The following is a 22,500-nucleotide window of genomic DNA, read 5'->3' as shown; positions in this document are numbered from 1 at the left end:
CTCCCCGCATAGCAATCGGGGTGTGAGGTTACGGATGCAGCATTGATAGCAATCGAGGTGTGAGGCGAAGGATGCAGAAGTGAGAGCCGAGGGATGTAGCAGAGATAGCAATCGGGGTGTGTGATGCAGAAGAGATAGCAATCGAGGTGTGCGGTGGGAAGGGCCCAGCAGCCAGAATGCATGAAGCGACGGATGAAGCAGTGATGACAACCGGGCTGTGAGGAGAGGAGGGATGCAGCCAAGAAAGCAATCAGGGCTCGAGGCAAGGGATGCATCAAGGATAGCAATCATGTTGTGAGGCGAGATTCCAAAGGCTAAACGTGAGAGGCTGCAGGGTCGACTCAGAGAGGTCTATGCATGTGAGAGGCTGAAAGCAAGGTCGACTCGGAGCGGTCTATGCATCGGGCGCGCTTGGGGCGACTACCAGTGCCAACCCCTTATCCCGCGACGCGTCCGACAAAGAGAACGTTCCAAGGCGGCAGAGGAGGTTACCAGCCGAAGGATGCAGTAGCAATAACAGGTATAGTTCCGCGGCGGCCGAGAAGACTCACCGCATAGGAATCGGGATGCGAGGCGAGGGATGCGGCGGGAAGGCCCCGACGGCTAAACGGAAGAGGCTGCAGGGCCGCCTCGGAATGGTCCAAGCATCGGATGCGATTGGGACGACTACCAGTGCCAACCCCTTATCCCGCGATGCGTCCGATACACAGATAGTTCCAAGGCGGCCGAGGAGCCTCACCGCATATCAATCGGGGTGCGAGGCGAGAGGGATGGGGCGGGAAGGCCCCAACGGCTAGACGGAAGAGGCTTCAGGGCCACCTCGGAATGGTCCAAGCATCGGACGCGCTTGGGGCGACTGCCAGTGCCAACCCCTTATCCCGCGATGCGTCCGATACACAGATGGTTCCAAGGCGGCCGAGGAGCCTCACCGCATAGCAATCGGGGGTGCGAGGCGAGGGATGGGGCGGGAAGGCCCCAACGGCTAGACGGAAGAGGCTTCAGGGCCGCCTAGGAATGGTCCAAGCATCGGACACGCTTGGGGCGACTACCAGTGACAGCCCCCTATCCCGCGATGCGTCCGATACGAAGATGGTTCCAAGGCGGCCGAGGAGCCTCACCGCATAGCAATCGGGGTGCGAGGTGGGGGATGCGGCGAGATGGCCCCAACGGCTAGACGGAAGAGGCCACAGGGCCGCGTCGGAATAGTCCAAGCATCGGACGCGCTTGGGGCGACTACCAGTGACAACCCCTTATCCCGCGATGCGTCCGATACGAAGATAGTTCCAAGGCGGCCGAGGAGCCTCACCGCATAGCAATCGGGGTGCGAGGTGGGGGATGCGGCGAGATGGCCCCAACGGCTAGACGGAAGAGGCTGCAGGGCCGCCTCGGAATAGTCCAAGCATCGGACGCGCTTGGGGCCACTACCAGTGACAACCCCTTATCCCGCGATGCGTCCGATACGAAGATAGTTCCAAGGCGGCCGAAGAGCCTCACCGCATAGCAATCGGGGTGCGAGGTGGGGGATGCGGCGAGATGGCCCCAACGGCTAGACGGAAGAGGCCACAGGGCCGCCTCGGAATAGTCCAAGCATCGGACGCGCTTGGGGCGACTACCAGTGACAACCCCTTATCCCGCGATGCGTCCGATACGAAGATAGTTCCCAGGCGGCCGAGGAGCCTCACCGCATAGCAATCGGGGTGCGAGGCGAGGGATGCGGCGAGATGGCCCCAAAGGCTAGACGGAAGAGGCTGCAGGGCTGCCTCGGAATAGTCCAAGCATCGGACGCGCTTGGGGCGACTACCACTGCCAACCCCTTATCCCGCGATGCGTCCGATACACAGATAGTTCCGAGGCGGCCGAGGAGGTGGGGGATGCAGCGAGATGGCCCCAACGGCTAGACGGAAGAGGCTGCAGGGCCGCCTCGGAATAGTCCAAGCATCGGACGCGCTTGGGGCGACTACCAGTGACAACCCCTTATCCCGCGATGCGTCCGATACACAGATAGTTCCGAGGCGGCCAAGGAGCCTCACCGCATAGCAATCGTGGTGCGAGGTGGGGGATGCGGCGAGATGGCCCCAACGGCTAGACGGAAGAGGCTGCAGGGCCGCCTCGGAATGGTCCAAGCATCGGATGCGCTTGGGGCGACTACCACTGCCAACCCCTTATCCCGCGATGCGTCCGATACACAGATAGTTCCAAGGCGGCCGAGGAGCCTCACAGCATAGCAATCAGGGTGCGAGGCGAGGGATGCGGCGAGAAAGCCCCAACGGCTAGAGGGAAGAGGCTTCAGGTCCGCCTCGGAATGGTCCAAGCATCGGACGCGCTTGGGGCGACTACCAGTGACAACCCCTTATCCCGCGACGCGTCCGATACACAGATAGTTCCAAGGCGGCCGAGGAGCCTCACCGCATAGCAATCGGGGTGCGAGGCGAGGGATGCGGCGAGAAGGACCCAACGGCTACACGGAAGAGGCTTCGGGGCCGCCTCGGAATGGTCCAAGCATCGGACGCGCTTGGGGCGACTACCAGTGACAACCCCTTATCCCACGACGCGTCCGATACACAGATAGTTCCAAGGCGGCCGAGGAGCCTCACCGCATAGCAATCGGGGTGCGAGGCGAGGGATGCGGCGAGAACGACCCAACGGCTACACGGAAGAGGCTTCGGGGCCGCCTCGGAATGGTCCAAGCATCGGACGCGCTTGGGGCGACTACCAGTGACAACCCCTTATCCCGCGACGCGTCCGATACACAGATAGTTCCAAGGCGGCCGAGGAGCCTCACCGCATAGCAATCGGGGTGCGAGGCGAGGGATGCGGCGAGAAGGACCCAACGGCTAGACGGAAGAGGCTTCGGGTCCGCCTCGGAATGGTCCAAGCATCGGACGCGCTTGGGGCGACTACCAGTGACAACCCCTTATCCCGCGACGCGTCCGATACACAGATAGTTCCAAGGCGGCCGAGGAGCCTCACCGCATAGCAATCGGGGTGCGAGGCGAGGGATGCGGCGAGAAGGACCCAACGGCTAGACGGAAGAGGCTTCGGGTCCGCCTCGGAATGGTCCAAGCATCGGACGCGCTTGGGGCGACTACCAGTGACAACCCCTTATCCCGCGACGCGTCCGATACACAGATAGTTCCAAGGCGGCCGAGGAGCCTCACCGCATAGCAATCGGGGTGCGAGGCGAGGGATGCGGCGAGAAGGACCCAACGGCTAGACGGAAGAGGCTTCGGGTCCGCCTCGGAATGGTCCAAGCATCGGACGCGCTTGGGGCGACTACCAGTGACAACCCCTTATCCCGCGACGCGTCCGATACACAGATAGTTCCGAGGCGGCCGAGGAGCCTCACCGCATAGCAATCGGGGTGCGAGGCGAAGGATGCGGCGAGAAGGACCCAACGGCTAGACGGAAGAGGCTTCGGGTCCGCCTCGGAATGGTCCAAGCATCGGACGCGCTTGGGGCGACTACCAGTGACAACCCCTTATCCCGCGACGCGTCCGATACACAGATAGTTCCAAGGCGGCCGAGGAGCCTCACCGCATAGCAATCGGGGTGCGAGGCGAGGGATGCGGCGAGAAGGACCCAACGGCTAGACGGAAGAGGCTTCAGGGCCGCCTCGGAATGGTCCAAGCATCGAACGCGCTTGGGGCGACGCATCGAACGCGCTTGGGGCGACTACCAGTGGACAACCCCTTATCCCGCGACGCGTCCGATACACAGATAGTTCCGAGGCGGCCGAGGAGCCTCACCGCATAGCAATCGGGTGCGAGGCGAGGGATGCGGCGGAGAAGGACCCAACGGCTAGACGGAAGAGGCTTCAGGGCCGCCTCGGAATGGTCCAAGCATCGGACGCGCTTGGGGCGACTACCAGTGACAACCCCTTATTCCCGCGACGCGTCCGATACACAGATAGTTCCGAGGCGGCCGAGGAGCCTCACCGCATAGCAATCGGGGTGGGCGAGGCGAGGGATGCGGCGAGAAGGACCCAACGGCTAGACGGAAGAGGCTTCAGGGCCGCCTCGGAATGGTCCAAGCATCGGACGCGCTTGGGGCGACTACCAATGACAACCCCTTATCCCGCGACGCGTCCGATACACAGATAGTTCCGAGGCGGCCGAGGAGCCTCACCGCATAGCAATCGGGGTGCGAGGCGAGGGATGCGGCGAGAAGGACCCAACGGCTAGACGGAAGAGGGCTTCAGGGCCGCCTCGGAATGGTCCAAGCATCGGACGCGCTTGGGGCGACTACCAGTGACAACCCCTTATCCCGCGACGCGTCCGATACACAGATAGTTCCGAGGCGGCCGAGGAGCCCTCACCGCATAGCAATCGGGGTGCGAGGCGAGGGATGCGGCGAGAAGGACCCAACGGCTAGACGGAAGAGGCTTCAGGGCCGCCTCGGAATGTCCAAGCATCGGACGCGCTTGGGGCGACTACCGTTGCCAACCCCTTATCCCGCGATGCGTCTGATACACAGATAGTTCCGAGGCGGCCGAGGAGCCTCACCGCATAGCAATCGGGTTGCGAGGCAGATTATTGGGAAGGGAACCCCCTGGGATGCGGCTCAAGCAGTGCCCAAAGGGACTGGAATGCGGAATCACATCGAGAGACCCAAATGCTATACGAGGGCTCAAATCGAATTATCGATTTGGCCACGACATGGACGCATCGGAACGACTACCTTTGCCGAACCACTCGCAATTGCATCCATACCGAAACCAATAGACATTTCCGTTAGAGCCCTCGCATAGCATTCGGGAATCTCGCATGCCCCTCTAAATCGACCAATGCTGGCGCTCAATGAAAATCCGAGCGCTACCACCGTCGAGCGCCAGCATTGGTCGAGTTAGAGGGGCACGGGGGAGAATGCTCCAGTCAACACCTCCCCTATATAAGTTATTTGTCCGATTCTCGCACAACCGTAGTCTGCCTCGTCGAATCAAACAACGGTCCCAGATTCCGACTTCCGTTCCGTAGAGACCCAAAAGCTAGATGGAGGCTCGCAAGAAAGAGAGTCGGCGCATAGCAATCGGGTTTCTCGAACGTTTAGGGACCGAGCTCACTTGCGGATAGGGCAAAATCCGCCAAGCAACCCAAAAGCTAGACGGGGGCTCGAATCGAATCGCCTAGGCGGCCACAACAACGACGTGTTGGATCGACTACCAGTGCCAAACCATTCAGCAAGACTAGTCTGTGTCGAGGCCGGATAGAGATTCTCAGAGAGCGCCCCGCATAGCATTTAGGAGACCTGCCGCGTCCCTCACACTCGACAAATGGTGGTGCACGTTTATAAATCCGAGCGATCCCAACCCTTTCAAGCACCAACATCGGTCGAGATAGAGGGGCACGGAGGGGGCTGCGTGAGACAACACAGTCCCCTATATAAGTTATTTGTCCGATTCTCACACATCCGAAGAATGGTCATCAAATCGGACAACAGCCCAAACTTCCGACTTCCGTCCCAGAAAGCCAAGAGCTATCTAAAACGTTCATGGGCCGGAACTCGATCGCGGCTATACCAGTCCGCCAAGCAACCCAAAAGCTAGACTGGAGCTCTAGTCGAATCACCTCTGTGGCCATTGCAAGGACGTGTTGGAGCGACTACCATTGCCGAACCATTCCGCAGGTCGAGTCCATACCAAGGCCGCATAGAGATTCACGATGAGCTCCTGCATAGCAATCAGGAGACTTGCCGTGTCCATCACAATCGATAAATCCTGGTGCAAGATTTTTGCATCCGAGCGCTCCAACCAGTCGAGCACCAGCATCAATCGACATAAACGGGCCACGGGGGGAGGATGCTCGAGAACACTACCTCCCCTATATAAGTTATTTGTCCGATTCTCAAGCAGCCGAAGTCTGGTCATCGAATCGGTGTCAAAGACCACAACTTCCGACTTTACCCACAATGCAAGTCATCGAATCGAACATCGGCCCCCGAGTCGGACTCCATGCGTATGTCAGGTCATCGGACCCAAATTCCGCCTTCCTGCGCATGGCGGGGCCATCAATATCAACTCGGCTCATCGGACCCAAACTCCGCCTTTTTGCGTATGGCACGCCTTCAAATCGGTCATCGGACCCAAATTCCGCCTTCCTGTGCATGGCGGGCCATCAACATCAACTCGGTCATCGGACCCAAATTCCGCCTTTCTGCGCATGGCACGCCATCAACTCGGTCATCGGACCCAAATTCCGCCTTCCTGCGCATGGCAGGTCATCGGACACAAATTCAGACCTCGCCAATATGCCTACGTATCGAATCGGTCATCGGACCCAACTTCCGACTTCATCCATACTGTAGGGTCTTTGAGGTTGGCGCGGTGCGCTCAACCCAGGGAGTCGACCCATCGAAGCATACACCTCCCCTATATAAGCTATTTGTCCGATTCCCACACTGTGTAGTTTGCCACCTCTGACCAGGACATCGACCCCAACTTCCGAACTCGACTGCAACGACGGCACCAGCGCCTTGGTGCGCACCTTGCGACGCACAGTCCCAACATTCGCCTTCCTGCACATGGCAGGTCATCGGACCCAAATTCCGACCTCGCGAGTATGCCTACATATCGAATCGGTCATCGGACCCAACTTCCGACTTCATCCATACCGTAGGGTCTTTGAGGTTGGCGCGGTGCGCTCAACCCGGGGAGTCGACCCAACGAAGCATACACCTCCCCTATATAAGCTATTTGTCCGATTCCCACACCTGTGTAGTTTGCACCTCCGATCAAGACATCGACCCCAACTTCCGAACTCGCCTCCAACGACCGAACCAGCGCCTTGGTGCGCACCTTGCAACGCACAGTGCCAACATTCGCCTTCCTGCACGTGGCAGGTCATCGGACCCAAATTCCGACCTCGCGAGTATGCCTACATATCGAATCGGTCATCGGACCCAACTTCCGACTTCATCCATACCGTAGGGTCTTTGAGGTTGGCGCGGTGCGCTCAACCCGGGGAGTCGACCCAACGAAGCATACACCTCCCCTATATAAGCTATTTGTCCGATTCCCACACCTGTGTAGCTTGCACCTCCGATCAGGACATCGACCCCAACTTCCGAACTCGACTAAAAAGACCGCACCAGCGCCTTGGTGTGCACCTTGCAACGCACAGTGTCAACATTCGCCTTCCTGCACATGGCAGGTCATCGGACCCAAATTCCGACCTCATGAGCATACCTACTAATCGAATCGGTCATCGGACCCCAACTTCCGACTTCATCCATACCGTAGGGTCTTTGAGGTTGGCGCGGTGCGCTCAACCTGGGGGAGTCGACCCATCGAAGCATACACCTCCCCTATATAAGCTATTTGTCCGATTCCGACACCTGTGTAGTTTGCACCTCCGCTCAGGACATCGACCCCAACTTCCGAACTCGCCTGCAACGACCCGAACCAGCGCCTTGGTGCGCACCAAAAGTGCGCACTTTTGGAGGGCACTTTTGTGCGCTCCAAAGGTGCGCACTTTTGGAGGGCACTTTTCTGCGCTCCAAAGGTGCGCACTTTTGGAGGGCACTTTTTGGAGGGCACTTTTCTGCGCTCCAAAGGTGCGCACTTTTGGAGGGCACTTTTTGGAGGGCACTTTTTCTGCGCTCCAAAGGTGCGCACTTTTGGAGGGCACTTTTTGGAGGGCACTTTTCTGCGCTCCAAAGGTGCGCACTTTTGGAGGGCACTTTTTGGAGGGCACTTTTCTGCGCTCCAAAGGTGCGCACTTTTGGAGGGCACTTTTTGGAGGGCACTTTTCTGCGCTCCAAAAGGTGCGCACTTTTGGAGGGCACTTTTTGGAGGGCACTTTTCTGCGCTCCAAAGGTGCGCACTTTTGGAGGGCAACTTTTTGGAGGGCACTTTTCTGCGCTCCAAAGGTGCGCACTTTTGGAGGGCACTTTTTGGAGGGCACTTTTCTGCGCTCCAAAGGTGCGCACTTTTGGAGGGCACTTTTTGGAGGGCACTTTTCTGCGCTCCAAAGGTGCGCACTTTTGGAGGGCACTTTTTGGAGGGCACTTTTCTGCGCTCCAAAGGTGCGCACTTTTGGAGGGCACTTTTTGGAGGGCACTTTTCTGCGCTCCAAAGGTGCGCACTTTTGGAGGGCACTTTTGTGCACTCCAAAGGTGCGCACTTTTGGAGGGCACTTTTCCTGTGCTCCAAAGGTGCACACCTAGGTGAGCACCTTCGACCACACCTTGTAGCACACCAAACTCTGACTTTCGACTTCATCCGCAATGCAGGGTCTTTGAGGTTGGCGCAATGCGCACAACCAGGGGAGTCGACCCATCAAACCCAACACCTCCCCTATATAAGCTATTTGTCTGATTCTCATACATGCGTAGCCTGCAGGAGCAATTAGGACATCGACCCCAACTTTCGGCTTCTAAACGAAAACAAGGTCTTTGAGGTTGGTGTAATGCGAACAACTAGGGGAGTCAACCCATCAAACCCAACACCTCCCCTATATAAGCTATTTGTCTGATTCTCATACATGTGTAGTCTACAGGAGCAATTAGGACATCGACCCCAACTTTTGACTTCTTAACGAAAACAAGGTCTTTGAGGTTGACGTAATGCGCACAACCAGGGGAGTCGACCCATCAAACCCAACACCTCCCCTATATAAGCTATTGTCCGATTCTCATACATGTGTAGCCTGCAGGAGCCATTAGGACATTGACCCCAACTTTTGACTTCTTAACGAAAACAAGGTCTTTGAGGTTGGCGTAATGCGCACAACCAAGGGAGTTGACCCATCAAACCCAACACCTCCCCTATATAAGCTATTTGTCTGATTCTCATACATGTGTAGCCTGCAACAACGATTAGGACATCCACCCCAACTTCTGAATTCGTCTGCGTTGACCGCACCAAAGGTGCACGCCTTGGTGCTCACCAAAATCCGACTTCCGACTTCTTCTGCTATGCGGGGGTCTTTGAGGTTGGCGCAGGTGCGCACAACCAGGGGAGTCAACCCACCGAATGCAACACCTCCCCTATATAAGCTATTTGTCTGATTCTCATACATGCGTAGACTGCAGCAATGATTAGGACATCCACCCCAACTTTTGACTTCTTAAACAAGACAGGGTCTTTGAAGTTGGTGCAGTGCACACAACCAGGGGAGTCGACCCATCAAACGCAACACCTCCCCTATATAAAGCTATTTGTCCGATTCTCATACGTGTAGTCTGCAGCAGCGATTAGGACATCGACCCCAACTTCCGAATTCGTTTGCATTGACCGCACCAAAGGTGCACGCCTTGGTGTGCACCCTGGAGTGCACTTTGGTGCTCACCTCGGTGCACACTTTGGTGTGCACCTCGGTGTGCACCAAAGGTGCGCACCTTGGAGCGCACCAAAGGTGTACACTTTGGAGCGCACCACATAGGGTCTTTGAGAGGTTGGCGCAGTGCGCACACCAAGGTGGGTGTTGAGGTGCGTGCCGAGGTGGGTGGGTGCTAGGGTGCGCTCCATGGTGGGTGCCAGGGTGGGTGCGTGCTAGGGTGGATTCCAAAGAGGGTCATAGGGTGGGTGCCAAGGTGGGTTGGTGATATAGTGGGTTCAAAGGTGGGTACTAGGGTGGGTTCCAAGGTGGGTCACAAGTTTGGGTGCCAGGGATGCGGTGGGTGTTAGGTTGGGTGCCAAGGTGGGCTCCTGCGTGGGTGGGTGCTAGGGTGGGTTTCAAGGTGGACGCGAGGGCGGGTGCCAAGGTGGGTAACAAGTTGGGTGTTAGGATGGGGTGAGTGCTAGAGTGGGTGCCAAGGTGGGGTGGGTGCCTAAGGTGGATGCCAAGGTGGTTCACAGGGTGGGTGGGGTTCTAGGGTGAGTTCCAAGGTGGGTCACAGGTTCAGTGCTAGGGGTGGGTGTCAAGGCGGGTGTCGAGGTGCCTGGGGTGCTAGGGTGTGGATGCCAATGTGGGTCATAGGGTGGGTACTAGGGTGGGCTGCAATGTGGGTGCCAAGGTGGGTAACATGCTCGGTGGGTTCTAAATTGGGTGCCAGGGTGGGTGTGCACCCACCTTGCCCGAGGTGGGTGCCAAGGTGCCAGTGTGGGTGGGTGCTAAGGTGGATGCCAAGGTGGGTGAGAAGGTGGGTGATAGGTTGAGTGGTAGGATGGGTGGGTGCCAAGATGGGTCACAGGGTGGGTGCAAGGGTGGGTAGGTGCTAGGGTTGGTGTCAGGGTGGGTGGGTGCTAGGTTGGGTTCCAAGGTGGGTGCGAGGGTGAGTGTCAAGGTGGGTCACAGGTTAGGTGCTAGGATGGGTGAGTGCTAGGGTGCAAAGGTGCCAGGGTGGGTGCTAGGATGGGTCGATGCTAGGGTGAGTGGCAAGGTGGGTCCACAAGTGTCAAGGTGGGTGCCGAGGTGGGTGCCAAGTCGGCGACTGCTATGGTGGATGCCAAGGTGGGTCACGGGGTGGGTGCCAAGTTGCTAGGTTGGGTTCCAAGGTGGGTGCCAACGTGGGTGCTAGGGTGCGTGGGTTAAAGGGTGTGTCACAACGTGGGTGCCAGGATGGGTGCGCACCCACACTGGCCAAGACGGGTGCGGGTGCAAGGTTGGGTTCCAAGCCCGGTCACAGGCTGGGTGCTAGGATGGGTGGGTGCCAAGGTGGGCACCAGGGTGGGTGCACCCACCCTGGCCAAGGTGGGTCACGGGGTGGGTCCTAGGGTGGGTAACGGGGTGGGTACTAAGGTGCGTGCCAAGGTGGGTCATAGGGTGGGTGCCAAGGTGGGCACCAGGGTGGGTGTGCACCAACCCTAGCCAGGGTAGGTCACGGGGTGGTTGTCGGGGTGGGCGTCAAGGAGCCAAGGTGGGTGGCAAGTAGCCAAGTTGCGTGCCAAGGTGGGTGTCGGGGTGGGTGCCAAGGATCCAAGGTGGGTGCCAAGGAACCAAGGTGGGTGTCTGGGTGGGTGCCGAGGTGGGAGCCAGGGTGGGTCCCAAGGTGAGTGCAAAGGTGGGTGCCAGGGTCAAGGTGAGTGCCAATGTGGGTTCCAAGGTGCCAGGGTCAGGGTGAGTGCCAATGTGGGTTCAAAGGTGCTAAGTTGGGTGCGAGGTTGGGTGCGAGGGTGGGTGGGTGCCAAGGTGTGCTAGGTGGAAGCCCGGGTGGGTCGGCATCCCATGGGTGTCGAGTTGGGTGCCTGATGGGTGCTTCTTGTCAAGTTTTAGTCGTCGGGACTCATTTCGAGCCTTAGAGGTCGTTTCTTGTCCGGTTGCCCTGTCTTCGACCTGGGAACCCAATTTTGGTCCTCGGGTCCCATTTTTTTTTGTCTCGCATCCCACTTTTGGCCTGTGGCCTTTTCGGGGTCGATTCTCGTTTTGGGCATCAGAGCATGTTTCTTCTCCTAAAACCCAATATTTGTTTATTAAGTCTCGGAACACATTTTTGTTCTCGTGGACCCATCATGGGTCTTGGAACGCATTTGTGGTCCTTGGGTCCCATTTTGCATCCCGAAACTTGTGTTTTGGTGCTTGATCCCTATTTTGGGTGCCCACCTTGCACCAAGTGCGCACCCGGGGCAAACCGAGCGCCTTGGTGCACCGGGGCAAGATCGAGCGTGCACCCGAGGCGCCCCGAACATGCACCAAGGTGCACTCGGCCCACATGTGAGCGCAGGTCGTTGCGCCCGAGGTGGTGTGTGGGCACCGCGTTGCAGACGGGACACTGCACGCACACGACGCCCCCTCCAGGTGCACGCACGTAGGCCGGGCCGGGTGCACACCCGACGCCCTAGCAAGGTGCGCGCACCCGGGCAGGGCTCACACTTGGCGAACGGGGCGCACTTCGCGAGGGAGGGTGTGCACCTCGACGGGGGTGGGTGGCCGGGGTGGATTCGCACGTGGGTCGCGGTTTGCTAAGTACACACTGCGACAAGCTCATAACGGGTGCGATCATACCAGCGTTAGTGCACCGGATCCCATCAGAACTCCGCAGTTAAGCGCGCTTGGGCCGGAGTAGTACTGGGATGGGTGACCTCCCGGGAAGTCCCGGTGTTGCACCCTTTTTTAGTTTTTCGCCGGGCGTCGCAATGCTATTTGAATAAACCTTTTGCCCGTTTGCGTTCTCGTCGGGGCCGGGCCGGGCCGGGGTGCGCTGCCCGCACTACCGCGCGCGCGGGGGGCGACACCGAGCGCGCACCCGAGGCGCCCCGAGCACACAGGCCACGGTGCAACCCGGGCGTTGTGCGCGCACCCCGGTGCGCCCGAGGTGCTGCGCGCGCACCCAGGTGAAATCGGTGTGCACCTCGGCCAGTGCGCGCTCGGTCGAGTCGCGCACGTTGGCCAAGGTGCACGGTGATGTTTCTTACTCTAAGGTTCCGCACCAGACGCCCGGGACAGTGTGAGCGAAGCTGGGCGGGGCCGGGTGCGCGGCCGGGGCAGGTGCACGCAGCTGGAGAGAGCTTTGGAGCACACTTCGGAGCGCACCAATGATGCGCTCCATTCAAAAGTTTCCTGAAAAGGCAAAAAAAGTTGAGATTATAGAATTTCCCACTTGAGAGATTGTAAAAAAAAAAAATTTAAAATGAAGGAAACGCGGGTGCCAAGGTGTGCGCAGCCCAGCCAAGGTGTGCGCACCAAGGCGCCCACCCTGGCGAAGGTGCACGCAAGGTGCGCACCCGAGGCAAACCGGACAATTAACCCAACTTTCGACTTCGCGCGCACCTTGGAGCGCACTTCGGAGCGCTCCTTGGTGCGCACCAATCTTGGGCACCTCGGAGTGCACCATGGCGCCCACCAAGGTGCGCACCCGGGGCAAACCGAGCTCCGACTTCGTGCGCACCTTGGAGCGCACGAAAGGTGCGCACCATGGCGCCCACCAAGGTGCGCAGCCCAGCCAAGGCGTGCGCATCAAGGTGCGCACCCTGGCGAAGGTGCGCACCCGGGGCAAACCGAGCTCCGACTTCGTGCGCACCTTGGAGCGCACAAAAGGTGCGCAACCCAGCCAAGGTGTGCGCACCCCGGTCAAACCGAGCTCCGAATCGTGCGCACCAGAGGTGCACGCCATCGTGCGCACCTTGGAGCACACTTCGGAGCCCTCCTTGGTGCGCGCCGATGTTGCGCACCTCGGAGCGCACCCGGGGAAAACAATGCAATTAACCCGACTTTCGACTTCGTGGGCACCTCGGAGCGCTCTCGGGTTCGCACCTCGGAGCACACCGAGGTGCGCACCTTTGATGCGCTGCCTTCACCAATTTCCAGAAAAGGCAAGAAAACATTGAGAAGGTGTGCGCACCGAGGTGCCCACCCTGGCGAAGGTGCACGCGAGGTGCGCACCCGGGGCAAACCGGGCTCCGACTTCGTGCACGCCGCACCTTGGAGCACACTTCGGAGCGCTCCTTGGTGCGCACCAGGGCGCGCAACCCAGCCGAGGTGCCCACCCCGGCGAAGGTGCACGCGAGGTGCGCACCCGGGGCAAACCGGGCTCCGACTTCGTGCACGCCATGGTGCCCACCGCGGCGAAGGTGCACGCGAGGTGCGCACCCGGGGCAAACCGGGCTCCGACTTCGTGCACGCCGCACCTTGGAGCACACTTCGGAGCGCTCCTTGGTGCGCACCATGGTGCCCACCAGGGCGCGCAACCCCGCCGAAGGTGCACGCGAGGTGCGCACCCGGGGCAAACCGGGCTCCGACTTCGTGCACGCCGCACCTTGGAGCACACTTCGGAGCGCTCCTTGGTGCGCACCATGGTGCCCACCAGGGCGCGCAACCCCGCCGAAGGTGCACGCGAGGTGCGCACCCGGGGCAAACCGGGCTCCGACTTCGTGCACGCCATGGTGCGCACCGCGGCGAAGGTGCGCACCCGGGGCAAACCGGGCTCCGACTTCGTGCACGCCGCACCTTGGAGCACACTTCGGAGCGCTCCTTGGTGCGCACCAGGGCGCGCAACCCAGCCGAGGTGCCCACCCCGGCGAAGGTGCACGCGAGGTGCGTACCCGGGGCAAACCGGGCTCCGACTTCGTGCACGCCGCACCTTGGAGCACACTTCGGAGCGCTCCTTGGTGCGCACCATGGTGCCCACCAGGCCGCGCAACCCAGCCAAGGTGTGCGCACCAAGGTGCACGCGAGGTGCGCACCCGGGGCAAACCGGGGTCCGACTTCGTGCACGCCGCACCTTGGAGCACACATCGGGGCGCTCCCGGGTTCGCACCGGCGTTGCGCACCGTGGTGGGCACCTCGGAGCACACCAAGGTGGGCAGCGAGGTGCGCACCTTTGATGCGATGCCTTCACTAATTTCCATAAAAGGCAAAAAAAAAACGAGATTTTAAAATTTCCGTTTTGAAAGATAGTGAGAAAAAGGGAATGCTGGTGCCATCTTGAGCCCGCCCTGGTGCGCAGCCCAGCCAAGGTGTGCGCACCAAGGTGCCCACCCTGGCGAAGGTGCGCGCCCGGGCAATTAACCCAACTTCCAACTTCGCGCGCGCCAGGGTGGGAGCGCACCCAACAACCGGGCCTGGGAAGAGCCAATGCGAGAAACCCCACCAAACGCTCTGACAAAAAAAGAGGGGGCGCTCCAGTAACCCCGCTTCGGAGCGCACCCTGGGCAAACCCAGCCAAGGTGCCCACCCCGGCCAAGGTGCAGGCGAGGTGCGCACCCGGGGCAAACCGGGCTCCGACAACGTGCACGCCGCACCTTGGAGCACACTTCGTAGCGCTCCCGGGTGCGCACCTCAGAGCACACCAAGGTGGGCAGCGAGGTGCGCACCTTTGATGCGCTGCCTTCACTAATTTCCAGAAAAGGCAAAAAAAAAAGGAGATTTTAAAATTTCCGTTTTGAAAGATAGTGAAAAAAACGGAACGCGCGTGCCATCTTGAGCCCGCCCTGGTGCGCAGCCCAGGTAAGGTGCCCACCCTGGCAAAGGTGCGCACCCGGGCAATTAACCCTACTTCCGACTTCGTGCGCGCCAGGGTGGCAACCGGGCCTCGGAAGAGCCAATGCGAGAAACCCCACCAAACGCTCCGACAAAAAAAGAGGCGGCGCTCCAATAACCCCGCTTCGGAGCGCAGCCGGGGCAAACCCAGCCAAGGTGCCCACCCCGACGAAGGTGCACGCGAGGTGCGCACCCGGGGCAAACCGGGCTCCGACAACGTGCACGCAGCACCTTGGAGCACACTTCGAAGCACTCCCGGGTGCCCACCGGCGTTGCGCACCGTGGTGGGCAGCGAGGTGCGCACCTTTGATGCGCTGCCTTCACTAATTTCCAGAAAAAGGCAAAAAAAAATGAGATTTTAAAATTTCCGTTTTGAAAGATAGTGAAAAAAAAGGAACGCGGGTGCCATCTTGAGCCCGCCCTGGTGCGCAGCCCAGGCAAGGCATGCGCACCAAGGTGCCCACCCGAGGTGCACACCCGGGGCAAACCGGGCTCCGACTTCGTGCAGGCCGCACCTTGGAGCACACTTCGGAGCGCTCCTTGGTGCGCACCATGGTGCCCACCAGGGCGCGCAACCCAGCCAAGGTCTGCACACCAAGGTGCCCACCCCGGCGAAGGTGCACGCGAGGTGCGCACCCGGGGCAAACCGGGCTCCGACTTCGTGCACGCCATGGTGCCCACCGCGGCGAAGGTGCACGCGAGGTGCGCACCCGGGGCAAACCGGGCTCCGACTTCGTGCACGCCGCACCTTGGAGCACACTTCGGAGCGCTCCTTGGTGCGCACCATGGTGCCCACCAGGGCGCGCAACCCAGCCAAGGTGTGCGCACCAAGGTGCACGCGAGGTGCGCACCCGGGGCAAACCGGGGTCCGACTTCGTGCACGCCGCACCTTGGAGCACACATCGGAGCGCTCCCAGGTTCGCACCAGCGTTGCGCACCTTTGATGCGCTGCCTTCACTAATTTCCAGAAAAGGCAAAAAAAAACGATATTTTAAAATTTCCGTTCTGAAAGATAGTGAAAAAAACGGAACGCGGGTGCCATCTTGAGCCCTTCCTGGTGCGCAGCCCAGGCAAGTTGTGCGCACCAAGGTGCCCACCCTGGCGGAGGTGCGCGCCCGGGGCAAACCGGGCTCCGACTTCGTGCACTGCATGGTGCCCACCAAGGCGCGCAACCCAGCCAAGGTGCCCACCGCAGCGAAGGTGCACGCGAGGTGCACACCCGGGGCAAACCGGGCTCCGACTTCGTGCACGCCGCACCTTGGAGCACACTTCAGAGCGCTCCTTGGTGCGCACCAGGGCGCGCAACCCAGCCGAGGTGCCCACCCCGGCGAAGGTGCACGCGAGGTGCGCACCCGGGGCAAACCGGGCTCCGACTTCGTGCACGCCATGGTGCCCACCGCGGCGAAGGTGCGCACCCGGGGCAAACCGGGCTCCGACTTCGTGCACGCCGCACCTTGGAGCACACTTCGGAGCGCTCCTTGGTGCGCACCATGGTGCCCACCAGGCCGCGCAACCCAGCCAAGGTGTGCGCACCAAGGTGCACGCGAGGTGCGCACCCGGGGCAAACCGGGGTCCGACTTCGTGCACGCCGCACCTTGGAGCACACATCGGGGCGCTCCCGGGTTCGCACCGGCGTTGCGCACCGTGGTGGGCACCTCGGAGCACACCAAGGTGGGCAGCGAGGTGCGCACCTTTGATGCGATGCCTTCACTAATTTCCATAAAAGGCAAAAAAAAAACGAGATTTTAAAATTTCCGTTTTGAAAGATAGTGAGAAAAAGGGAATGCTGGTGCCATCTTGAGCCCGCCCTGGTGCGCAGCCCAGCCAAGGTTTGCGCACCAAGGTGCCCACCCTGGCGAAGGTGCGCGCCCGGGCAATTAACCCAACTTCCAACTTCGCGCGCGCCAGGGTGGGAGCGCACCCAACAACCGGGCCTGGGAAGAGCCAATGCGAGAAACCCCACCAAACTCTCTGACAAAAAAAGAGGGGGCGCTCCAGTAACCCCGCTTCGGAGCGCACCCTGGGCAAACCCAGCCAAGGTGCCCACCCCGGCCAAGGTGCAGGCGAGGTGCGCACCCGGGGCAAACCGGGCTCCGACAACGTGCACGCCGCACCTTGGAGCACACTTCGTAGCGCTCCCGGGTGCGCACCTCAGAGCACACCAAGGTGGGCAGCGAGGTGCGCACCTTTGATGCGCTGCCTTCACTAATTTCCAGAAAAGGCAAAAAAAAAAGGAGATTTTAAAATTTCCGTTTTGAAAGATAGTGAAAAAAACGGAACGCGCGTGCCATCTTGAGCCCGCCCTGGTGCGCAGCCCAGGTAAGGTGCCACCCTGGCAAAGGTGCGCACCCGGGCAATTAACCCTACTTCCGACTTCGTGCGCGCCAGGGTGGCAACCGGGCCTCGGAAGAGCCAATGCGAGAAACCCCACCAAACGCTCCGACAAAAAAAGAGGCGGCGCTCCAATAACCCCGCTTCGGAGCGCAGCCGGGGCAAACCAAGCCAAGGTGCCCACCCCGACGAAGGTGCACGCGAGGTGCGCACCCGGGGCAAACCGGGCTCCGACAACGTGCACGCAACACCTTGGAGCACACTTCGAAGCACTCCCGGGTGCCCACCGGCGTTGCGCACCGTGGTGGGCAGCGAGGTGCGCACCTTTGATGCGCTGCCTTCACTAATTTCCAGAAAAAGGCAAAAAAAAATGAGATTTTAAAATTTCCGTTTTGAAAGATAGTGAAAAAAAAGGAACGCGGGTGCCATCTTGAGCCCGCCCTGGTGCGCAGCCCAGGCAAGGCATGCGCACCAAGGTGCCCACCCGAGGTGCACACCCGGGGCAAACCGGGCTCCGACTTCGTGCAGGCCGCACCTTGGAGCACACTTCGGAGCGCTCCTTGGTGCGCACCATGGTGCCCACCAGGGCGCACCCGGGGCAAACCGGGCTCCGACTTTGTGCACGCCGCACCTTGGAGCACACATCGGAGCGCTCCCAGGTTCGCACCAGCGTTGCGCACCTTTGATGCGCTGCCTTCACTAATTTCCAGAAAAGGCAAAAAAAAACGATATTTTAAAATTTCCGTTCTGAAAGATAGTGAAAAAAACGGAACGCGGGTGCCATCTTGAGCCCTTCCTGGTGCGCAGCCCAGGCAAGTTGTGCGCACCAAGGTGCCCACCCTGGCGGAGGTGCGCGCCCGGGGCAAACCGGGCTCCGACTTCGTGCACTGCATGGTGCCCACCAAGGCGCGCAACCCAGCCAAGGTGCCCACCGCAGCGAAGGTGCACGCGAGGTGCGCACCCGAGGTGCACACCCGGGGCAAACCGGGCTCCGACTTCGTGCACGCCGCACCTTGGAGCACACTTCAGAGCGCTCCTTGGTACGCACCAGGGCGCGCAACCCAGCCAAGGTGCTCACCCCGGCGAAGGTGCACGCGAGGTGCGCACCCGGGGCAAACCGGGCTCGGACTTCGTGCACGCCGCACCTTGGAGCACACATCGGAGCGCTCCCGGGTTCGCACCAGCATTGCGCACCTTTGATGCGCTGCCTTCACTAATTTCCAGAAAAGGCAAAAAAAAGAAAAAAATGAGATTTTAAAATTTCCGTTTTGAAAGATAGTGAAAAAAACGGAACGCGGGTGCCATCTTGAGCCCGCCCTGGTGTGCAGCCCAGGCAAGTTGTGCGCACCAAGGCACCCACCCTGGCCAAGGTGGGTCACGGGGTGGGTCCTAGGGTGGGTAACGGGGTGGGTACTAAGGTGCGTGCCAAGGTGGGTCATAGGGTGGGTGCCAAGGTGGGCACCAGGGTGGGTGTGCACCAACCCTAGCCAGGGTAGGTCACGGGGTGGTTGTCGGGGTGGGCGTCAAGGAGCCAAGATGGGTGGCAAGTAGCCAAGTTGCGTGCCAAGGTGGGTGTCGGGGTGGGTGCCAAGGATCCAAGGTGGGTGCCAAGGAACCAAGGTGGGTGTCTGGGTGGGTGCCGAGGTGGGAGCCAGGGTGGGTCCCAAGGTGAGTGCAAAGGTGGGTGCCAGGGTCAAGGTGAGTGCCAATGTGGGTTCCAAGGTGCCAGGGTCAGGGTGAGTGCCAATGTGGGTTCAAAGGTGCTAAGTTGGGTGCGAGGTTGGGTGCGAGGGTGGGTGGGTGCCAAGGTGTGCTAGGTGGAAGCCCGGGTGGGTCGGCATCCCATGGGTGTCGAGTTGGGTGCCTGATGGGTGCTTCTTGTCAAGTTTTAGTCGCCGGGACTCATTTCGAGCCTTAGAGGTCGTTTCTTGTCCGGTTGCCCTGTCTTCGACCTGGGAACCCAATTTTGGTCCTCGGGTCCCATTTTTTTTTGTCTCGCATCCCACTTTTGGCCTGTGGCCTTTTCGGGGTCGATTCTCGTTTTGGGCATCAGAGCATGTTTCTTCTCCTAAAACCCAATATTTGTTTATTAAGTCTCGGAACACATTTTTGTTCTCGTGGACCCATCATGGGTCTTGGAACGCATTTGTGGTCCTTGGGTCCCATTTTGCATCCCGAAACTTGTGTTTTGGTGCTTGATCCCTATTTTGGGTGCCCACCTTGCACCAAGTGCGCACCCGGGGCAAACCGAGCGCCTTGGTGCACCGGGGCAAGATCGAGCGTGCACCCGAGGCGCCCCGAACATGCACCAAGGTGCACTCGGCCCACATGTGAGCGCAGGTCGTTGCGCCCGAGGTGGTGTGTGGGCACCGCGTTGCAGACGGGACACTGCACGCACACGACGCCCCCTCCAGGTGCACGCACGTAGGCCGGGCCGGGTGCACACCCGACGCCCTAGCAAGGTGCGCGCACCCGGGCAGGGCTCACACTTGGCGAACGGGGCGCACTTCGCGAGGGAGGGTGTGCACCTCGACGGGGGTGGGTGGCCGGGGTGGATTCGCACGTGGGTCGCGGTTTGCTAAGTACACACTGCGACAAGCTCATAACGGGTGCGATCATACCAGCGTTAGTGCACCGGATCCCATCAGAACTCCGCAGTTAAGCGCGCTTGGGCCGGAGTAGTACTGGGATGGGTGACCTCCCGGGAAGTCCCGGTGTTGCACCCTTTTTTAGTTTTTCGCCGGGCGTCGCAATGCTATTTGAATAAACCTTTTGCCCGTTTGCGTTCTCGTCGGGGCCGGGCCGGGCCGGGGTGCGCTGCCCGCACTACCGCGCGCGCGGGGGGCGACACCGAGCGCGCACCCGAGGCGCCCCGAGCACACAGGCCACGGTGCAACCCGGGCGTTGTGCGCGCACCCCGGTGCGCCCGAGGTGCTGCGCGCGCACCCAGGTGAAATCGGTGTGCACCTCGGCCAGTGCGCGCTCGGTCGAGTCGCGCACGTTGGCCAAGGTGCACGGTGATGTTTCTTACTCTAAGGTTCCGCACCAGACGCCCGGGACAGGTGAGCGAAGCTGGGCGGGGCCGGGTGCGCGGCCGGGGCAGGTGCACGCAGCTGGAGAGAGCTTTGGAGCACACTTCGGAGCGCACCAATGATGCGCTCCATTCAAAAGTTTCCTGAAAAGGCAAAAAAAGTTGAGATTATAGAATTTCCCACTTGAGAGATTGTAAAAAAAAAAAATTTAAAATGAAGGAAACGCGGGTGCCAAGGTGTGCGCAGCCCAGCCAAGGTGTGCGCACCAAGGCGCCCACCCTGGCGAAGGTGCACGCAAGGTGCGCACCCGAGGCAAACCGGACAATTAACCCAACTTTCGACTTCGCGCGCACCTTGGAGCGCACTTCGGAGCGCTCCTTGGTGCGCACCAATCTTGGGCACCTCGGAGTGCACCATGGCGCCCACCAAGGTGCGCACCCGGGGCAAACCGAGCTCCGACTTCGTGCGCACCTTGGAGCGCACGAAAGGTGCGCACCATGGCGCCCACCAAGGTGCGCAGCCCAGCCAAGGCGTGCGCATCAAGGTGCGCACCCTGGCGAAGGTGCGCACCCGGGGCAAACCGAGCTCCGACTTCGTGCGCACCTTGGAGCGCACAAAAGGTGCGCAACCCAGCCAAGGTGTGCGCACCCCGGTCAAACCGAGCTCCGAATCGTGCGCACCAGAGGTGCACGCCATCGTGCGCACCTTGGAGCACACTTCGGAGCCCTCCTTGGTGCGCGCCGATGTTGCGCACCTCGGAGCGCACCCGGGGAAAACAATGCAATTAACCCGACTTTCGACTTCGTGGGCACCTCGGAGCGCTCTCGGGTTCGCACCTCGGAGCACACCGAGGTGCCCACCCTGGCGAAGGTGCACGCGAGGTGCGCACCCGGGGCAAACCGGGCTCCGACTTCGTGCACGCCGCACCTTGGAGCACACTTCGGAGCGCTCCTTGGTGCGCACCAGGGCGCGCAACCCAGCCGAGGTGCCCACCCCGGCGAAGGTGCACGCGAGGTGCGCACCCGGGGCAAACCGGGCTCCGACTTCGTGCACGCCATGGTGCCCACCGCGGCGAAGGTGCACGCGAGGTGCGCACCCGGGGCAAACCGGGCTCCGACTTCGTGCACGCCGCACCTTGGAGCACACTTCGGAGCGCTCCTTGGTGCGCACCATGGTGCCCACCAGGGCGCGCAACCCCGCCGAAGGTGCACGCGAGGTGCGCACCCGGGGCAAACCGGGCTCCGACTTCGTGCACGCCGCACCTTGGAGCACACTTCGGAGCGCTCCTTGGTGCGCACCATGGTGCCCACCAGGGCGCGCAACCCCGCCGAAGGTGCACGCGAGGTGCGCACCCGGGGCAAACCGGGCTCCGACTTCGTGCACGCCATGGTGCGCACCGCGGCGAAGGTGCGCACCCGGGGCAAACCGGGCTCCGACTTCGTGCACGCCGCACCTTGGAGCACACTTCGGAGCGCTCCTTGGTGCGCACCAGGGCGCGCAACCCAGCCGAGGTGCCCACCCCGGCGAAGGTGCACGCGAGGTGCGTACCCGGGGCAAACCGGGCTCCGACTTCGTGCACGCCGCACCTTGGAGCACACTTCGGAGCGCTCCTTGGTGCGCACCATGGTGCCCACCAGGCCGCGCAACCCAGCCAAGGTGTGCGCACCAAGGTGCACGCGAGGTGCGCACCCGGGGCAAACCGGGGTCCGACTTCGTGCACGCCGCACCTTGGAGCACACATCGGGGCGCTCCCGGGTTCGCACCGGCGTTGCGCACCGTGGTGGGCACCTCGGAGCACACCAAGGTGGGCAGCGAGGTGCGCACCTTTGATGCGATGCCTTCACTAATTTCCATAAAAGGCAAAAAAAAAACGAGATTTTAAAATTTCCGTTTTGAAAGATAGTGAGAAAAAGGGAATGCTGGTGCCATCTTGAGCCCGCCCTGGTGCGCAGCCCAGCCAAGGTGTGCGCACCAAGGTGCCCACCCTGGCGAAGGTGCGCGCCCGGGCAATTAACCCAACTTCCAACTTCGCGCGCGCCAGGGTGGGAGCGCACCCAACAACCGGGCCTGGGAAGAGCCAATGCGAGAAACCCCACCAAACGCTCTGACAAAAAAAGAGGGGGCGCTCCAGTAACCCCGCTTCGGAGCGCACCCTGGGCAAACCCAGCCAAGGTGCCCACCCCGGCCAAGGTGCAGGCGAGGTGCGCACCCGGGGCAAACCGGGCTCCGACAACGTGCACGCCGCACCTTGGAGCACACTTCGTAGCGCTCCCGGGTGCGCACCT

At 60.9% G+C, this 22,500-nt stretch overlaps 2 non-coding genes across 2 annotated transcripts; both read left to right on the top strand.

Annotated features, from left to right (window-relative positions):
- Positions 1-11,865: 11,865 nt before the first annotated feature.
- Positions 11,866-11,984, top strand: LOC131869821 (5S ribosomal RNA). The gene has a single exon (XR_009368192.1). It is a non-coding gene; the product is annotated as a 5S ribosomal RNA (ribosomal RNA).
- Positions 11,985-19,790: 7,806 nt separating this feature from the next.
- Positions 19,791-19,909, top strand: LOC131869820 (5S ribosomal RNA). The gene has a single exon (XR_009368191.1). It is a non-coding gene; the product is annotated as a 5S ribosomal RNA (ribosomal RNA).
- Positions 19,910-22,500: the final 2,591 nt, after the last annotated feature.

The sequence above is a fragment of the Cryptomeria japonica genome, unplaced genomic scaffold (genome assembly GCF_030272615.1).
Source record: "Cryptomeria japonica unplaced genomic scaffold, Sugi_1.0 HiC_scaffold_269, whole genome shotgun sequence".
NCBI classification, from domain to species: Eukaryota; Viridiplantae; Streptophyta; class Pinopsida; order Cupressales; family Cupressaceae; genus Cryptomeria; species Cryptomeria japonica.
Note: the sequence above shows the minus strand (reverse complement) of the source record. Positions and strands in the feature narration are given on the sequence as shown.